The sequence below is a fragment of the Colobus angolensis genome, unplaced genomic scaffold (genome assembly GCF_000951035.1).
Source record: "Colobus angolensis palliatus isolate OR3802 unplaced genomic scaffold, Cang.pa_1.0 Scaffold16, whole genome shotgun sequence".
In the NCBI taxonomy this organism is placed as follows: Eukaryota; Metazoa; Chordata; class Mammalia; order Primates; family Cercopithecidae; genus Colobus; species Colobus angolensis.
The window spans coordinates 9,843,322-9,856,380 of record NW_012114710.1 but is presented as its reverse complement, the minus strand read 5'-3'; the positions used below and the strand labels follow the sequence as shown (position 1 = coordinate 9,856,380).

At 33.1% G+C, this 13,059-nt stretch overlaps 1 protein-coding gene across 1 annotated transcript in view; it reads left to right on the top strand.

The window, feature by feature from the left end:
* Positions 1-13,059, top strand: part of CNBD1 (cyclic nucleotide binding domain containing 1) — a 617,967-nt gene that overhangs the window by 558,527 nt on the left and 46,381 nt on the right. The window lies entirely within an intron of this gene.

The following is a 13,059-nucleotide window of genomic DNA, read 5'->3' as shown; positions in this document are numbered from 1 at the left end:
ATTCTAGAATATTTAATAACCTATACAAGAAATGTGTTTCAAAGGTCAGGGGTCACCTTTTTTTTTTTTTTTAGTTTTATTGTGTCCATTTTATATGACTAAAATATTACTTGTAGTTTGAACAAATACATCTCATGCCAATCCTCTATAAAATTAATAGTATAATATGCCCATAGAATGCATAAAGAACCACTATGCATTAGTTCATTCTAGAATATTTAATAACCTATACAAGAAATGTGATTAAAACTTCGAACAAGTTGTTAGTATAATGAATATGAACAACATTCAAGACAATAGCTTCCGTAAGAGTCTGGAGAAGTCCAGATGGCCTTCGTGAAAAGACTGCAAAACCCAAATGACCTCAGCTCTCACGGCCACATATATAGAGTGGGTGTCTGTAAAAGGTGGCAGACTGTGATGTGTGATATGAGGATGTTAAAAGAAGCCAAAGGGAGAAGGAAATGGATTGGCAGTTTACCCAAGTAGGATCTGGGAGGAACAGAAATACCTAAAGGAGTTTTTAAAAGATTAAATTGTTTATAGTGTGGTGCTAAATGTCTCTGTCTCCTAACAAAATCCTTAGTGAAATCGGTCTGACTCATTCTGATGCTTTCAGTGTTTCCTTATGGTTGAATTTGAACACATGCTGTGTCTTCCTTTTTGACTAAAGTGTAATGAGAACAGTAGTTCCCCCAAAGAGGGCAATATTGGGGTTAAAATTTGAGAGCTTATCTGCTATTTGTGAATTAGGGTGCAACTTTCAGTTGTCTATGGATTAAATCATCTTGATGAAAGTGCAATGAGTGTTTCCTTGCCATGGTTACCAAATGACTCAAATGATGGCAGTTGGTGTGTGACCTCAAGGAGAAGGACATTATGAGGTGAGCATTTGCTAGTTTGTACCAACAAAAATTGCATATTCCCTGAATTTAAGTTCTAACTACTGACTCTGCTGATACAAGTGGAGCTTTGCCTGAATCAGCTGAGCGGGACAAGTTTGGCGTTTAGGGAAGATACTTTCTTTATAGCTAAGCCATCAGACTGGGATAGGAAACAATAGTCCAAAAAGTATGTAGAAAAGAGTCTCCTCAATTCCTTAGTTGGGACACGAGCTTAAATCTTTGTAAATCTTGGATGTTGTCTTCCCCTTAAGATTTTTTTTTTTTTTTTTCCTCTGGTGGGGAGGGAAGGAGAGGAAAACATCTTTTTCTGTAGGAAATACAGCAGGGATAGATGTTACTCAGCAGGATTAGTGGGGATAGGAAATGCTGGAAAGGACTGACTAACTGGCCAGAACTGCCACCCTCCTAAGAAACCTCGATTATGCCTTCCAGGGATCCAGGCATAGTGAGGAGTGTGATGTATCAGGATAGCAGATATTTGAAAGGCAGTGGAAAAAGCAAAATGAAGCAAGGAGAAACTCCTAGGTTGGAAGTGTGTCTAGAGATATGTAGAAGAAAATAGACATTTCTAATTAAATTCTTTTAAGCAGTTTGAAGTGTCAGTTTTGCAGTAAACCTTCTGTCTTCCTTCGAAGTCTTCAATTGCTCACTAATGATTTTGATGTAAATAGATTTATTTTTAAATTCTGAGTAGAAAAATGTGCCAACTGAAATTTTCAGTTTCGTGGAGGCAAGAACAGATGCCACATATTAAGCCAGCCACATCTGTTAAACCATGTAGCACAGGAAAAATAAAAGGAAACTTACTTTATTCTGGCAATATGTTAGTGATTGTTCAAGTGTTCAATTTTAATTGTGCATTTGTCACTATGTTGTTTTGTGACAGTTCTCAGGCTACTTTGAACTTTGCTTTTTTTCTCAGCAGGAGCATCTATTTCAGTACTTTACACAAGCTAGCATTATTTTAACTAATTCCAGCAGGGTCAAAATTAAATGAGTATGTTATTTATCTCTATAAAACACCCACCTGCATATGTTATGCACTTGCTTCATACTGATCAGCATTTTTCCATAGACACGGTGATATGGTTTGGCTGTGTCCCCACCCAAATTTCATCCTCAATTCCACATGTTGTGGGAGGGACTCGGTGGGAGGTAATTATTCAATTACCATGGAGGCAGATCTTTCCCTTGCTGTTCTTGTGATAGCTAATAAGTCTCACAAGATCTGATGGTTTTAAAAAAGGGAGTTTTCCTGCACAAGCTCTCTTCTCTTGTCTGCTGCCATGTGAGACGTGCCTTTCACCTTCTGCCATGATTGTGAGGCCTCCCCACCCACATGGAACTGTGAGTCTAATAAACCTCTTTCTTTTGTATATTGCCCAGTCTTGGGTATATCTTTGTCAGCAGCATGAAAACGGACTAATATACGTGGAATTATTTTGACTAGTTTATTAAATGGGGAGTTTCAGACATAGCTCAGTTTTGCCTGAATAACGATTGGATGATTAAACAAAGTCAAACTTTTATGTATGGTGCCACAAAGAGAACCTTTACCAATAGGACCTCACTCCTGCCCACTTGTTCAAATAATATTTAACTCTCCTGTGTTTACTTCTAAAAACATCATTATGTAAATTACAATTAACTTACAATCTGGAATTGACAATTGTCTATAGAGTGAATTTAAGTTGAAGGGTTTTATTATCCATATGAATATTCAGTTTTCTCAGTCACATGTGTAAAAAAGACTATTATCTACTCACTAAACTTCATTGTCACCATTGTTATAAATTAGGTGACTATGTATATATAAGTTATTATAGTCTATATTTTACAAAATAGTTGCATTTGTCTATCCCCATCTCGATGCCACAGTTATTTAATTTGGGGGTTTTTATATAAATTTTGATATATTTAGTGGAGTAAATCCTCCTACTTTGTTCTTTCTCATGGCTGTCTTATCAATTCCCCTCTCTTTTGGATTTACATTTAAGTTTTGGAAACAAATTGGCTTGTCAATATCCACAAAAATAACCTACTGTAATTTTAAGGTTTTATTTTTATCTTTGCTTTTTACTGGTTTTACTTTGGTGTGCTTACATATGGTTTTGATTTTATTCCTACTACTTCTGTTTAGGTTTTACAGCTTTTTTGAATGTATGCATTTGTCTTTCATTAGCTTGAGAAAATTTTCAGCCAGAATTTTATCAAATAATTCTCTGCTTCATTCTTTTTTCTCTCCTTTTGGGGCTCCATTTAAACATACATGAGAAATTTTGCCTGTATGTGTCTTTCCTCCTACATATTTTTTGGGTATTTCTTAATCTTTTAATCTCTATTTCAGTTCTCATATTTTAATTGCTCTTCCTTCCTGTTTATTAATTCTATTGTCTGCTCTTTTTAATTTGGAGTTGATCTATCTATTGAATTCTTCATTTCCAATTATATAGATCCCAATTATCAGGTGATATTCTATATTTTTTATCCTTTTAGTCCAACTTTTCTACTATTTCTTGAACATATCAAAGTTATTTTAAACTTCTTGTCTACTAACGTTAATATCTGAATCTTTGGTGCATCAAGATATCTAATTGTATTTTTTTTTCCTGGTTCTCTGTCAGAAGTCTTGCTCTTCTTATACTTGGTAATTTTCAGTTGAATGCTGCATATTTTGTACAAAAATTTTATAGACTTCAAATAATAACTTCTTCATGATAGGATTATTAATTTCTTTGTAATTGGAATGGGGGATTGATCACTTTAAGCAATCAGGGAAAATTGAGCCCACATCCCAAGAGTGGCAAGCCTCAGTCTACTTCTTCATCCCTGTTCCTCTTCAGGGTTTTCAATGGGATTGGAAAATATCACTTGGGCCTCACCCCTGTCAAGTCCTAAACTCTAATTTTGTTTCTTTAAGGAAGACTGATGAAATCTCAGCATTTTTCCAACAGCTTTTTGGCTTAGCTTTTGAGCCTTTTGCCCTGCACAGACATCTTGATGGAATAATCATGTGTTTGAGTCCCTTAAAGTCCCTTAAAGTCTCTAATTTTGTCACTGTAGACACGTGAGACTACCCAAAGCTCAGCTGGTTTCTCTGTTCTCTAGCAATGTACTTCCTCTGCCAAGGCAAATTCCTTGAGCAGCATCAGTAACAGACCCCAAAATAGTAGTCAGTTCCACGTTGATACTTCAACTTCTGTAGATTATCATGCCTTTATGACTTCATGAAATTAGCACATCTCTGAAGACTTTAAGGACATAATTTTTCCCCCAGCTCAGCAGGAGCATAATTGTGCTCAGCAGGAGCAATGGTCTATCACAAACTAACCTACTCTGTACAGAAGCAGAAATTCTGAATATATTTTACTGAAAAAGATCAAGTGAAACCTGATCTCTAGGTTAGTTTTAATATTCTCTTTGGTCCTACCACTTCATTATGGATTTTTATCTGAAGGATGTGCCTAATTCAAGTACATTTTGAAGAAAATGGTTGACATTGTTTTTCCCCAAAAATGATCCAAGACTACCTATTAGCTCACCAGTAGCTGAAACATTGAAATAGAATCTCCTCTGCACCCACATGTTTTTCACCACAGGAATAATTTTATGTAAGACAATTAGTTTAACTATCCTGTCTTTTAAACTTGTATATTCTAAGATTTTGCCAGGGGCAAGAAGTGGCAAAACTGTTTTCTCTCAATTGATACTTTGTAGAATAAATTGAGTTATTTCAAGGAAGGTAATTGATGCCCATGATTTGGTAAATAAATGAGGTTCAGGGAAAGCAACAGAAATAACATAGATATAAGAGTAATTGTTGACAGAATGTGGAAAAAAAAGTTATAGAGAGATTAAAGACCACACGTTGAATTAGGGATGACTCACTAAGTTGAAAAAAGGAGCAGAGTGAATAAGAAAAAAGCATTTAAAACATAGTAAGTCAAGTTTAATATAATTGTCTACCAAAATAATAATGAATTTTACCCTAGGCATAGAATAAAACTTATTGGAAGAATAGTAATTTTAAAAGTGTGAAAAGATAGTTGGGACACTTTGTAGCTGGTGAAAAGTCATTCTGTGATTACTCTTGAACTAAATCAGATTTGTAATAGAGCAGAACAATTTGATTTAGTTTTTAAAGATAAATGTCAAAAAGTTTACCCTAGTTATTTAAGAGATATGTAGTAAATCGGAAGGCAGATGGAAAATTAAGAAGTTTCTTCTTATTCGGGCCTTTCCTAGTCCTGAGGTTCATCTGCCAGTGAATATGTTGCTTGCTGAAATTTTCTGAAAAGTCTCCATTAAAACATATGTGTTGCATACAAAAAAAGGAATGATTAAATTCTCTCTGAAAAAGTCTGTTTATGATAACTGTTCCAATGTCTCCCATTTCACTTGACAGAAGTCAGGAGCACAGCAATAGTGAAGAGGGCAACACACAGCTAGGAGAACACATGCAGCCTGGAGACTGTGCTCTTGGCATTTCCTGCTTACTTGAGTTGTTGACATTTAAAGACAGAAAAGAACATGGGATAGCAAAACGGAAGAAGCTTGTAGGCGTAATGTTTCTTCACCCCACAATGCCTGTGGTATGTGTACCTTTTCCAGCTTCTTTTTTGGCACACGATGGGTGACAAGTTACAGAGCAGACTGAACTTTCAAAATAAAGAAAGGGATTATTTTTGTTTTCTCATATTTTTTTCCTATTTAGCTTATTCAAAACAAATACATGAGTCTCAACATGTAATACATGACAGGCTCCCCTCTGGGGCTTTCTGAGGTTATGTTTTTTTCTCCCATGACCCTCTGCAGTTTCTAACCCAGGATATTTCAAATGGATGTCAGACACATTTTTAAAAATTTCATAAGAGATTATGCGAAAACTCCTTTCAAACTTGGGAACATTTTCCTGGCATAAATTCTAAACTTAAATAAATAAATAAACTCTTGTTGTTTGATCCTGAAATAAAAGCCAGACTAATTTTTAAGACCCTTAGACAAATCCAAGTTGCCTGTTTAAGTCTGTATACTTTTCTTATCGTAGCCCTTATCTTTCAAAAGATGAAGATAATCCTATTTTAGTTCCACTAGCTCTTAAAACAGTTGGTTTTGTACTGGATAAGAAAAAATAAAAGAGTAATGTTAGAAAAAGTCAGGAAGGATAACCCAGAAATAACTGTCACTTATTTTCACTCGGTTAAGAATCGGTGGTTGAAAAGTTTTGAAAACATTCCATTTAGCCCTTTGCTTAGATGTAAAACTTTTAAAACTCTCCTTTAAAAACCCCTTTTAAAATGTACATATTATGGAAAATATACAAAAATAAAGATGAATATAATAAATGACTAAATTTTTGTTGAAAGTGATATTGTATCTCCTTTTATCGAGGTATCCATATCAACACATGAGCACACATGCATGCAGACACAACAGCCTCTAAGACAAGGTGAAAATATGCACACCACAGTGTATTGCTTGGTGAAGCCCTGTTATCTGATGGCTCTGTCCATCCATATTAGATTGCTTTGGCTTTTGCTGAATTTGTTCTATATGATAGCACAGCCTAATGTGAGGACATTATTACCAGAAATGTCAGAGCTCTTCTGACAGTACTATAAGGATGTAGGTGCAGATGAAATTTCCAATATTCTTTTTATTAAGAAATATGGGACATGTTTTTCTGGTTATAGTGCCAGGAATAGGTCTTCTCCTGAATGACTACTTTGTTTTTATTTCAAGGATACTATGACCCATTAAATGAATCACTGATCCTTCTAGATCAATCCTACTAGAAAGCTTTGGCCTAAATTTGTGACCCGTCTCCATCAGATGTACAGGAACACTTGTAATGTGCTCAGTGTACTCATCTCACTTCTGACATCAGCTCATTTTCCTATCCTCATTCTTCATCTGTCCCAATTTTTTTCAGTCAGCATATATTTTATTTTGAAATTATATATATATATGTAATGTGTTGCTATATATATACACACATATATGTATATATACAATAAGAAGCTCTTTAAAGATACATCTTTTAACACAAACAATAAATAAACTGAATCCAGATTTATTACCTAGTGCCAACTATCTAATTTAAATCATTTTAATTTTAATCAATATAACCAAAATGATATAATTTTGTGATAATATTCTTTTGATTACTAGTGTGTTATCTAATTTATGGTTTCTATAATAAATAAAGAAATATAAAAATAAGATTATTACCAGATAATTTTAGAAACAGTATTTTTTTTGTTCATTTGCTTAATGTATAATAAAGGAGAATGGACTGAAGAAATAATTATACTATTAATATAATTCAGAAAATATTTTAATTAAGTAGATAAAATAGACTGTTATTTTTAGATATCTTTTAAATAATCTCAATAGACCAGCACTTAATTTTTTAATATAGTCAATTTATTCTATTACATTTCCAGTCATAAACATTATAATTACAGTAGATTGTTCAAACTGTGTGATACATGATTTTTAAATTGCAAACTGAAATTTTCTTCAAGAGAAATGTAGATAAAAGCTAGAAACACAGAGGAATTTTCCAAAACTCTAGCATGACTGTGTTACTTTACATTTCTACCATATCAATTATAAAGTTTAAGAAGTGAAAAACAAATACTAAGTTCCATTTGAAAAGTACTCTGATTCTAATTTGAACAAATCTCTTTTAAAAGTATTCTTGATTTAATATTCTTTTCATGCATAATTATTGTGAGAAATTCTTTTAATTACAGTTTTCCAGAAGACAAAACAATCTAAAGCAAATTTCCAGCATGTGGCAATGATTTGTGCTTTTAAAAACAGGTTTTCCAGACATGTCCCTTATTGGAACAATTATTTTTGCATAAATAATTTAAAAACAATAAAGAGATTCTCTACTGTTTTAACAGAAGTTGTAGTTTCGAAAAAAACCAAGGCAGCCATGCTTTTGAATTTACAATGAAATTATCATTTTTGCCATTTGTGTATGTAGGATACAATATATTATTACTCATGAAATGCACAAAGTACAGATAGTGAACACAAATTGGTGAATTTATGCCTGTTATTCGATGTATAATTAATGTTGTTAGGCTTTTCTTATTGTAAATTTATAAGAAATACTGATAAATGTATCTATCCATAAATAAATCATGTACATATGATAAAATCTGTATTCAACAAAATGACAGAGGAGTTTACCAAAGCTATACTACTTACCTGTGTTGACAACCCCCAAGAACTAATGACCCAAAAGTTTCCATCATAATTGTCTAAACTCTATTTATTAAGAAATTCAAGTCACCATATGAAATATTTATGTTTTATTCCATAGACAAAAATTGACAGTCTAATATAGGACAGGTTCTATTGTTAGTCACACTGACTTAATTCAGTGCTTATCACTTCCACATATGTAGTGACTTTCTAATGGCCATGAATTTATTCTCAGGACCAAAGGCTGCAATTCTAAGGAAAAATATAATTTCCTACTTTAGAATTGGATTTTTTTCATATCTTAGAAGATTAGTGTTCTTCACATTTAGAGGGTTTACTAAAAATCCGAAGTCACTTATTCATGATTTTTTCCACATACTTTCACATAGTGATAAATATTTAGCTATGTTTAGATCCGTCTTTAAACTACAATGATTCAGGATTTAATTGCATAAGAACTCTACGTATATGTATATGAGAGAGAAAAAAGGTGAGAATGGAAAAGACAGGAAGTAAAGAGAGTTTGAGCGATGGGCTGGTAGACATAGACATTTGCAAAATTGAACTTATAACAATGACATACATCAACTGAATAGCAATTACAGTAATCCTGGAAATTTGTAACATAAAAATCAAAATACCAATGTGATATGACCAGTGTTTGTGGCATTCCATTCTTAAAATATACTTGTAAACTTTTAGATTAAATTGTCATATGCATATAATAAAATCATACAGTTCTTAAGTGTACTGGACAATGAATTTGTATTAAGTGGCAGCACTCACGTAACCACTTCAAAGTTCCTAATATAGAATACAACTAGCACTCAAAAAAACCTGCTTCATTTCTACTCCCAATCATTGATCTTCCCCAAAGGTAACAATTCATCTAATTTTCTGATAAGATTAGTTTTACCTGTTCTTGAACTTTATATAAATGGAACTACATACTGTGCATTATTGTGCCACTGGCTTTGCCTTGCTAGTGCGATGTCTATGTAATCTATCAGTCAACATTGATGTGTATAGCAGCTGTTGGTTCTTTTACACTGACAAATTATAATTCATGTTGTAAACATGCTACTATTTCATGGTACAATTATATACAATTGATTCCACCATTTATAAGCAGTTGTGTTTTTTTTTTTTTTTTAAGTTTTTAGTTATTAAGAATACTGCTGTGAATCCTAGTTCCAGGAAAGAACTACCTGGACTCTTCCCTAACTCTCTTTCTAAATGCAGCTAGAGAGTCTGAACAGAAAGCATATGACAACTATTGACCATTCTGAAAAGTAAACAATGACGTTTAAATTGGGGAACAAGATCAGAATTCAAAATTATACCAAACTGGCATGAGTTTACCATTTTTCTCTTTTGTTATTCATGTTGCTTGGCCCAGTAGGTGGGCACAGCCTCAGAATTACAAAGCAGAGTGAGGTAACTAATGCCTAAGCTTTCTGGCCAAAGACATGGGAAGAAGAACCACAGGGAACTGGAAAATAACAGAGAGATAAATGAAAGCACTCACGAAAGTGACCCCATAAATTTGAGAATTCCTAAGCGCACACTAGAGCCACATATGCAAAGATTTGTTCTTCATAGGCATTAAAAAAGACTGAAGCTGAGTCAGCAGATAGACCACCACCCTTGCTGGCCACTGGATTGCCACACATCAAGGAGCACTTCAAAGACTGAAAACTGAACAGACTATGAACCATAGCCCACACAGGGCGTGTTGGAACTTGCAACCTAAATCTAACCAGGCTATTGCCTGTTTAAATACTATGTCATCATTCTCAAAGGGATTGAAATAAGACCTATATATTACAATTATATAAAATACAGAATAAATTTTACTATAAAATATAAAATTAACTACACATCCAAAATAAAATATATGTATATGGGTATATGTGTGTACATGTTTATATAAATCTGTGTGTATTTGTGTTGGTGAATATAATCGTGCCTTATTTGGATATGGAAAATGACATATTTATTCATTCTTTTTATCCCTTATGTTCTAAAATGTATTTTTCTGACTCATTACACTGGTTTGTACATCCAAACAAACCGGTGATAAATGAATGAAGTGATGACAAAAGAGTTTCAATATTTCACTATGTTTGCTACATGTTTGTATGTATGACCCTGTCAGATCAAGAGAATTCTCTAAATTTTTGGTTTGCTGAGGGCTTTTATTAAATGAATGTTAAATTATACAAACTGTTCTGCATTTATTATTCTGAAAGAATAATAAAATTTATCTTTGTTATTTTAAAATAAGATTCTGATGCCTTTTCACATGTTAAAGTAACATTAGCTTATGTAATAAAATGAATTTAGTATTGTTTTATTATAAATCTGAGTTGGATGTAGTAATTCCTTATTTAAAATTTTGGGATCTAAATAAGTGTGATGGCCATGTAATTTTTCTTTCCTTAAATTTTTTCAAATTTTTATTTTTAGAGATAGGTTCTCACTGTCACCCAGGCTAAAGTACAGTGGCATAATCACAGCTCACTACAGACTCAAACTTCTGTACTCAAGCAATCCTTCTGCCTCAGCATCCTAAGCAGCTAGGACTACTAGTGTGTACCACTATGACTGGCTAATTTTATTTTTGTTGAGACGAGGGTCTTGCTATATTGCCCAGGCTAGCCTCTGGCTCCTGGACTCAAGCAATTATCCTTTCTTGGCTTCCTAAAGTGCTGGTATTTCAGGTAGGAGCCAGCATGCCCGGCCTCTTTCTTTTAACATATTTGTCCATTTTGTACAAATGTTTTGCTGGGTTTTTAAAATATTTTCAGAAGCTTTTAAACAATTCTATGAAAGAGTTTATTCTAAAATGACATTATTTCTTTTTTAGATTTTTATAAAATTTAATTGAGTAGCCAAGTGGGCCCTGGGTCATAGATTAAATCCTTTAATATAAAGTTATTTATATTTTAAAATGTCTTTTAACGTTGCTTCTAGTAAATTGTATTTTTCAAGAAATCTGTCCATTTACTTTCATTATTTTGTGCCTTCTATACTGTAGTTGAGAAGACAGTGTAAGTCTTGTTCTTTTATGAAGGTAATGTTTATTCTTTGATTAGTTGTAAATATTTTATTTATTTTTATTAATTTATTATACTTGTACATATTTTTGGAGTACATATGATATTTTGGTACCTGTTTACAATGAGTAATGATAAAATCAGGTAATTTGGAGTATTCATTACCCTAAATGTTTATCTTTTCTTTGTGTTGGCAATATTGCAATTTTTCTCTTCTAGTTATTTTGAAACCCACGATCTATTAGTCACTATTATTTCTCTACCCTACTACCAAATACTAGAACTCACAGCTTCTATTTATCTGTATTTTTGTACCCGTTAACCAACTTCTGTTTATCCCTTTCTTTTCACTTCCCTTCCCAGCCTCGGTTAGTCACCTTTCTACTCTCTACCACCATGAGATCCACTGTTTTAGCTCCCACACATGAGAGAAAACATATCATATTTGTCTTTCTGTTTCTGGCTTATTTTATTTAACATAATGGAACCTCCCCTTCCGTCCAGGTTGCTGCAAATGACAGGATTTAATTTTGTATGATGGAATAATATTCCATTGGGTGAATATAGCACATTTTCTTTATCCATTCATCTGCTGATGGACACAAGTTGCTTGCATATGTTGTATTATAAATACTGCTGCAGGAAACATGGGAGTTCAGATAGTTCTTCAAAATATATATAGTTTTTTCTTTTGGATATATACTCGTCAGTGGAATGGCTGGATTACATGGTAGATACACTTTGAGATTTTTTAGGAACTTCCATAATATTTTCCCATAGTGTCTGTACTAATTTACATTTCTACCGACAGTGTACTAACATTCTCCTCTCTCTCCATCCTCTTCAACACTTGTTATCTTCACTGATAAATGTCATTCTACCAGATGTGAGGTGATATCACATTGTTCTTTTGATTTGCATTTCCCTGATTACTGATGTTAAGTGTTTTTTTTTTTTCATATATTTGTTGGCTGTTTGTATGTCTTTGCTTGATAAATATCTATTAATTTCCTTTTACCATTTTAAAACGTGATTATTTATTTATTTATTTATTTGCTGTTGCGTTGTTTGAGTTCCTTGTATATTCTGGATATTAGTCCCTTATTGGATGAATGGTTTACAAACATTTTCTCCCATTCTGTAAGCTGTCTCTTCACCGTATTGACCATTTTCTTTGTTAGGCAGAGGATTTTTAGCTTGATATAATCAAATTTCTCTATGTCTGCTTCTGTTGCCTATACTTTTGAAGTCTTACCCAAAAACGTTTTGCCCAGATCAATGTCCTGTACTGTTTCCCCAGTGTTTTATTTTCATATTTCAGGTCATACATTTAAGTCTTCAATCCATTTTTTAGTTGGTTTTTATACATGATGAAAGATTGGGCACTAGTTTTATTCTTATGCATATGAATATTCAGTTTTCCAAGCACTATTATTAGAGTCTGTCATTTCCCCAATGTATGCTCTTGGTGTCTTTGTCAACAATGAATTGGCTGTTAGTACATGGGTGTGTTTCTGAGTTCTTTATTCTGTTCCATTGATCTATGTGTCTGTTTTTAATGACAGTATCATGCTGTTTTGGTTAAAAAAGCTTTGTAGTATAATTTGTAGTATTATCAGGTAATGTGATACCTCTAGCTTTGCTCTATTTGTTCAAGGTTGCTTTAGCAATTTGAGGTTGTCTGTGCTTCCATATGAATTCAAGGATTGTTTTTTCTGTCTCTGTGAAGAATGGTTCTTGGTATTTTGATAGAAATTGCATTGAATCTCACTTTAGGTAGTATAGACATTTTTACGATATTCTTACAATCTATAAGCATGGGATATCTTTCATTTCTTTGTGTCCTCTTTAATTGCTTTCATCAGTTTTTTTTT